Below are 7,278 nucleotides of genomic sequence, written 5' to 3'. Positions count from 1 at the left end.
TTGATCACTCCTGTTGGCGATTCAGTGTGTAAGTGATTTGATCACTCCTGTTGTCGATTCAGTGTGTAAGTGATTTGATCACTCCTGTTGTCGATTCAGTGTGTAAGTGATTTGATCACTCCTGTTGGCGATTCAGTGTGTAAGTGATTTGATCACTCCTGTTGGCGATTCAGTGTGTAAGTGATTTGATCACTCCTGTTGGTGATTCAGTGTGTAAGTAATTTGATCACTCCTGTTGTCGATTCAGTGTGTAAGTGATTTGATCACTCCTGTTGTCGATTCAGTGTGTAAGTGATTTGATCACTCCTGTTGGCGATTCAGTGTGTAAGTGATTTGATCACTCCTGTTGGCGATTCAGTGTGTAAGTGATTTGATCACTCCTGTTGGCGATTCAGTGTGTAAGTGATTTGATCACTCCTGTTGGTGATTCAGTGTGTAAGTAATTTGATCACTCCTGTTGGCGATTCAGTGTGTAAGTGATTTGATCACTCCTGTTGGCGATTCAGTGTGTAAGTGATTTGATCACTCCTGTTGGTGATTCAGTGTGTAAGTAATTTGATCACTCCTGTTCGCGATTCAGTTCGTTAGCATCATGTGTATTTGACTCCTTCAGTTTCCTCAATTCTTTTTCAGGTGTTTGTTCCTTCTGTGTATCACTTTAAACTACAATCTGACGAATCTGTTCAGCAAATATTTCTCCATATAAAAATTTTAACACACACACATACACATTATATATATATATATATATATATATATATATATATATATATATATATATATATATATATATATATATATATATATATATATATATATATATATATGCCTCTGAGGAAAAAAATAGACCACTTAACACTGACTTCATAACAGAATCAGCCATTCACTGCCATTATAAAGTTTGGAAGAGCCAGGACTTTTTTTAATAGAACTCTAAACGTGTTCGTCTGAAAGAAGAATGTCATACACACCGAGATGACTTGAGGACGTGAGTAGCCCAAATCATGGGAGAATTTTCATTTTTGAGTGAACAGCTTAACTGCTACTACTATATCCATATACGGAAGATACAGGATCTAATTACAGCACTGCTTTCAACATTTATAATAATAAATGTTTGTTGAGCATCAAATCATCATATTAGAATGATTTCTGAAGGATCATGTGATGCTGAAGACTGTAGTAATGCTGAAAATTAAGCTTTGATCGCAGGAATAAATTACATTTTAAAATGTATTCAAATAGAAAACGGTTATTTTGCATTTTAATAATAATAATATTTTCGCAATATTACAGCTTCTTTGTTGTTTTTTAAAAACAAATGCAGCCTTGGTGAGCAGAAGAGATTTTGCCATTTGATTATTATTTATTATAATCAGATATATAAGCCATTTGTTTATTATTTATTGTTATTTATTCAGAACCCCTTAAAGCAGCAGTAATTTTAAAGAACACCTCATTAAGCACATATCCTCCAGAAGTCCTACAGTACATTGGTCTGTTGGCTACTATAATCGTGTGTGTGTGTGTGTGTGTGTGTGTGTGTGTGTGTGTGTGTGTGTGTGTGTGCATGCACCTGCACGTCCTCTAGTTACGAGTTTTAGTTGTTTACAAACATGACAAATATCCACATTCACACCACAAATGTTATCTTTATTGGGTTTAGTTACTAGGAGTATGCAACAGATTGTTGTCATGCATTTAATCTATTCATCCATTCATCTATCCCATTTTGTGACACAGCTCTTTCCCTCACTTTCACCAGCAGAGGTCCTCGTCGAGCTCTGATTTGAAAAGCTTCGAGTAATGAACTTTCAATGATACAATTGTGCTGAAAGCTTCATGGCTTCAGAAAGCTTCACTTCGCCATCACTAATTAAACTTTAGTTCATGTTCATTTTTGTTCAGGTATAGCTACAGATAGTAAAGCAATAAAGCGCATCACCACCAGGCAGTTGTAGCAGGAGACAATAATAATAAAGATAGCTTTTTGCATGTCTTTATTTTTTTGCGCCAAATGCGTATCAAGAGTATTGATAAGTATCAGTGATAAAATAATAACACCCATCCCTACACTGTAAAAAATGAAATTGCCATTTGTCCAGTAAACAGTGCTTTTTGAATCCCATATATTTAGAATTGTTAATAACTGTGACTCTACATAAAAATACATGTTAGCTCAACAAAATTCTCCAAAATGTCACGCTACATATTAAACAAAGTTTTCTGGACAAACATTTTTGTGTTGAGCAGAAAACCTACGATCTAAATAGTTTGCGCATGCGTGATGAGCCAGAAAATCGCGCCGAAATGCACGGGGTTTCCTTCTCCATTTTGCAGGGGTAGCTCCTGGCTCGTTTTGAAGTTCGCTCATCCTCCTGCCTTTTCAAGGATCTAATATTGCCATACTTCAGTTGGTAAGTATTAATATTACTTTTCATTTCATGCATGCAATGAATTGCATATTCTCAAGCGGACAGTGTTATTGTTAGACATACGATTGGTTGTGTATTGTTAAAAGGCGTGTGGCCTAACATTTTTAATGTTTGCCACTGCTCAGATAAAGATTAGCTCATTAAAGTTCTTAATGCAATAACGTTTCAATACAATAGCCAAGATAAAAAAAAACTGAAATTAGCGAGTAATATGTTTGTTTAGCACGAGTATTCAAGTCTTTTATTGTTAGTTGAGGTTCTTTTCTTTTTTTGTCTCTAGGTGGCGCTGATAAACTGATATACGTTGAACCGCGTTTGTGAGAGAGGAAGACAGCGGAGGGTGAAGTAAGAACGTGTTATGTGTTAATGTTTAATTTGTAAGCCGGGCACACAATGTATGGATATATAAACTATTATGTAATGTTAAATGTATTTTAGCCGTTTCAATGTGCATTTTCATCGTTACAAATCACACGCAGATGTATGTTTATGAGTGTGTTTAGAACGAAATATTTATTTTTTAAACATTGAGAGCTATACATCATATGATTTTAAATATGGGGACAAAGAAAAAAAGTGTAGAATAAGACTATGCATAGCATTTTTTTGTTTATTTTATAATAATTTTAAATAATATAAGGTTGTGATGTTTACAATAGGTTCGAACTGATAATTTTCTATTTTCCAGAATGATCCAAATTGGATGTTGTTAGCATATTGTTGGATGCAACACTGAGGTATGCTGTATAAAGAAAGTTTCCACATTTGCACACTGTCTCACTGTCCACATATGTTTGTCTGCATGGAACTCAATTCTAAGAACATCCTTTATGCAGGACACTGCAATGGACAGCCTGAGTTCTTCAAGATAGCATGTTGCTCTGCTCTGCCAAAGTGTCCTTTATATCAAAACGACTCTCCACCTGGTAAATAGTGCATTTAAGATCTTGAACAAACAAACTTGTTGAGAGCATCTATGCTGACATGTTTGTCTTTTATGCTGTTGACTTAACTGATTATCACCCTTTGATTCCATACAGTTTTGGAGAGCCTGTGTTTGTAACCCTGAGGACATATCTGCAGCACTGAATGCATATTTAATGGTATGTGGCAACTTTGTTTTTTAACTTATTTTTAATTTATTAATTAGATAATTGAAATTGATTCTTTTTGATAAACAGCCTTTTCTATTGTGAGTTGTCATATCCTCCACTGAAGCCCGGCGAGTCAGGCTTCCGGAAGTGCCTGAATCAGTGGACTCTCAACAATATACTTCAAGTGAAGCTACTAAGAGGACTTTGCAACCTGTCGGAGATCTCAGAACTGCCCAATGAAAGAGCAGTCTTGGATATTCAGTGGTCCAACTCCTGTGGTCACTTGATGAAACCAACAGCCTACCATCTCATCGTTTGGTACTAATAGTCTCAACACTTCTGAAGGGTCCTCCCACAACCCCACATTCTCTGTACAAAGGTATTATTTACAAACTGCTTAGAAATTGGCCTTTAACATTCCCCATACCAATTCTCTCATTTGATTTGAATTGTATTATTTATTGCATTAATACAAATGAATTGTTTATGAACAGGTTTTTGAGGAGTTTTTCAGAATCACCAACAAAGACCTTCTGGGAGACTTCATGGCAGCCATTGGCATGTACACACCAAAGCTCCTGAAACTTAACAGAGACAGAAAAGAGCTTTCGGACAGGACATGGATGCACTCCTAGAAATACTTCATGACAGGGTAAGTTCAATTTCAATGTTTTGATAGCTTGATCTGTGTTACTTTGGCTGATGATGAATAACATTTTTATACCTAAGCTATTTGGTTGTTTCTTTTGTATGTTTTTCTAGACAACAGACATAGATGATCACAGGAGGACTCCTGCTCTACAAGGCCTGCCTGTATTTCTTTGCGAGAACCCAGCCGAGCTATTCAAGAAGTGTAATGTACGTATCAGTCTTCAAAAGGCTTAAAGGGTTATTCCAAACATGTAAAGTCTGTCATAAATTACTTTTCCTCTTGTCATTCCAAACCTGTAAGACTGTCATTAATTTTCAGAACACCAATGAAGATATTTGAAATGAAACCTGAGAGTAGGGCTGGGCAATATGGCCAAAATTTCATATCCCGATATAGCTCATTTGATATCCCGATAACGATATACATAACGATATAGCAACCTTTCTATTAATTCAGTTTATGAATAGTCTATACAAAATTGCAATGTGGAAATGCAGTTTGAAATGATATACAAAACAAATAAAGGTAGTATGGACTACATTTTTATTTTATTTAGAACCTTTTTTTAAAGCAAGACTGTTAGTAAAGTTAACACCTGCCTAGGGATGTTAACCGATGACCGTTTGACCGATGGTTGACCGTATCAACGTTAACCGATCAAAGTTGTCGGTTAAAATAAATTAAAAAGTGATCTCTAAATTAGGCTATTATAGACAGTGGACTAAACGCTACTACAGGTGGCCGTCTCATTCCAAAATCTTTTTGTGTGATTGAACATATCCCTCGCACTCAATTTTTCATAACTCGCCTGTTTGTACTTAATAAACCAATAAAAACATTTGGCGCGAGGTCACAGCGTTTGGGTTTGCGCGCTCACAAGGTTTGCAAAAAGTAAACACTCGAGGTTAGAGCCAGGGCAGACGACAGTATGAAGCGTGCATTTCGCTTAAGATGGGCTTACATTTGGAGATATATTACATCTTCATTTCAGTGGTAACACATAAGGTGTTGATCGTCTTTCTTTATTATTGTTAGCAGTAACGTTACCTCAAACTAAAGCGGCGTCTCTTCGGAGCTGTCATTTTCTTAAATGAGCCGCGGCAATGATTCAAATGAGCTTCTAAGGCTGGACAAACGCCTTTATTTTCAACGCATCACCTTGTACCCAAACCATTTCGAAACTAAGGAGCCATTTGTCCTCTGATTACAAACAAGCTCCTCTGCGGCGCGTTTGCGGGACTCGTGTTTCGCGCTGTGGGGGATTTTAAAAAAGTGACGTGAGTGGAAGGGAGGCTGCAGCGCGTGTGTGTGTGTGAGTGAGAGAGCGAGAGAGAGACAGAGGGAGCGCGTTATGTATTGCATGGGCATGCCGTGGCGTGAGGTGCATCTTGACATAAAATTCTGCCATAAACGCCTTATCGTGGCGTAAGCGATAGAGCCTTATATAAAACGATAGACATTTTCTATCGTCCAGACGATATATTTCGTCATATCGCCCAGCCCTACCTGAGAGATTTCTGTCCCTCTATTGACAGTCTATGCAACTGTCACTTTTCAAGCCCCAAAAGGTAGTAAAAACATTGAAGTAGAGTAGACCATGTGACTCCAGGTGTTTAACCTCAGTTTTGTGAAGTGACATGAATAAGTGAAAAAAAAAAAGTAATTTTTTTTTTTACATGCAGAGCAATTGCATCGCTAATCAAATTGAGGTTACGCCTCTGGAGTCAAATGGATTATTTTTATGTCTTTAATACCTTTCTGGGCCTTAAAAGTGGTTGTTGTATTGGCTGTCAATGGAGGGACAGAAATCATTCAGATTTCATAAAAAATATCTTAATTGCTGTTTTCAAGATAATGGAAAGTCTTACGGTTTGGATCAAACTAAAGGTGAGTAAATAATGACAGAATTTAATTTTTTGGGTGAATTAACCATTTAAAGCAGGGATGTCCAAACCTGCTCTTCTATGGCTCCTACCTACCTGGAAGTTTCTAGTAATCCTGTGGACCTTGATTATCTGGTTCAGATAAGTGTAGTTTGAGTTAAAGCTAAACTCATCAGCACAGTGACCCATAGAACAGGATTGGACACCCCTAGTTTAAACTCTCTCTCTTTGGTGTTTTCTGCTTATTTACTTGGTCATGCCATTCTTTGTGTTATCTGTCATATTATAATCTCCACTTGTGAATAAGGATTTCACATTATAAAACTATTTACCAATACAAAGTTTACAATTAGTGCATACAATTTATGTATTGCCAACCCCTCATCCCCACCCCCATCTTAATTAATTTGTTACAAAATTAACTAATTAAATTCTAAACTAAAATATATTTCTTATTGTGTTTGTGTCACAGGAAACAAAAGCGGTCTCTGTTGACATTTTCTATGTGCTGGACGATAACACCCAAACAACATCACCATTTATCAAGACTTTTGCTGTTGTACTGGAGGGGTTTGTTCTGGAAGAAGTTTTCCTATCCTAAGACGATCCAAAGACTGGTAACAAAATGGTTGTGCGTGAGGCAGAGTTGGACCAGTGTTTCCAGTTCTTTTAATGTTTTAAAAAAAAGTTTCATTTGAGACATTCAAAATAAAAAACAAGCATTGAAGTTTTGTACGGACTGTTTAAATGGACAGTTTTACTCAAAAGACACTGTATGAAAACTGTGCATTGCAGTGTTGTGGATACGTTTTTTTTTATGTTTTTAATTACAGATTGCAAGCTCTTTTACAATGAAACACTGCACTCATATTGATAAGCCATAAAATAGTGAAACTGTTTAGAGTGTAAAAAAAAAAAAGCATTTGTGTGAATATTATTTATGGATCTGGCATTGAGTGACCTGTTTATCTTTGCTTTGTCCTAAAGATATTTTAAGCAAATTTGGACAAGTGTTAATTAAAGGGTAAGTTTGGCCAAAAATGAAAACCCAAAAAGTCATTTACTCAACCTAGGTTGTTCCTGACTTGAATGTGTCTGTATTCTGTTGAACACAAATGAAGATATTTAGAAGAATGTTGGTAACCAGACAGTTAACAGTAGCCATTGACTGTACTCTACATAGTATTCCCCCCCCCCCCTACTATGTAAGCCAA

At 36.4% G+C, this 7,278-nt stretch overlaps 1 long non-coding RNA gene across 2 annotated transcripts; it reads left to right on the top strand.

Annotated features, from left to right (window-relative positions):
• Positions 1 to 2,114: 2,114 nt before the first annotated feature.
• Positions 2,115 to 6,950, top strand: LOC137039423 (uncharacterized). 2 transcript variants are annotated; one of them, XR_010897649.1, is made up of 9 exons: positions 2,115 to 2,417; positions 2,716 to 2,780; positions 3,124 to 3,172; positions 3,272 to 3,361; positions 3,476 to 3,538; positions 3,617 to 3,908; positions 4,024 to 4,181; positions 4,292 to 4,387; positions 6,537 to 6,950. It is a non-coding gene; the product is annotated as an uncharacterized lncRNA (long non-coding RNA). The 2 variants fall into 2 exon arrangements; XR_010897648.1 differs by having other exon boundaries at positions 2,115 to 2,780.
• Positions 6,951 to 7,278: the final 328 nt, after the last annotated feature.

The sequence above is a fragment of the Pseudorasbora parva genome, chromosome 14, assembly GCF_024679245.1.
Source record: "Pseudorasbora parva isolate DD20220531a chromosome 14, ASM2467924v1, whole genome shotgun sequence".
Taxonomy (NCBI): Eukaryota; Metazoa; Chordata; class Actinopteri; order Cypriniformes; family Gobionidae; genus Pseudorasbora; species Pseudorasbora parva.
This window is presented reverse-complemented; position numbering and strand designations above follow the sequence as displayed.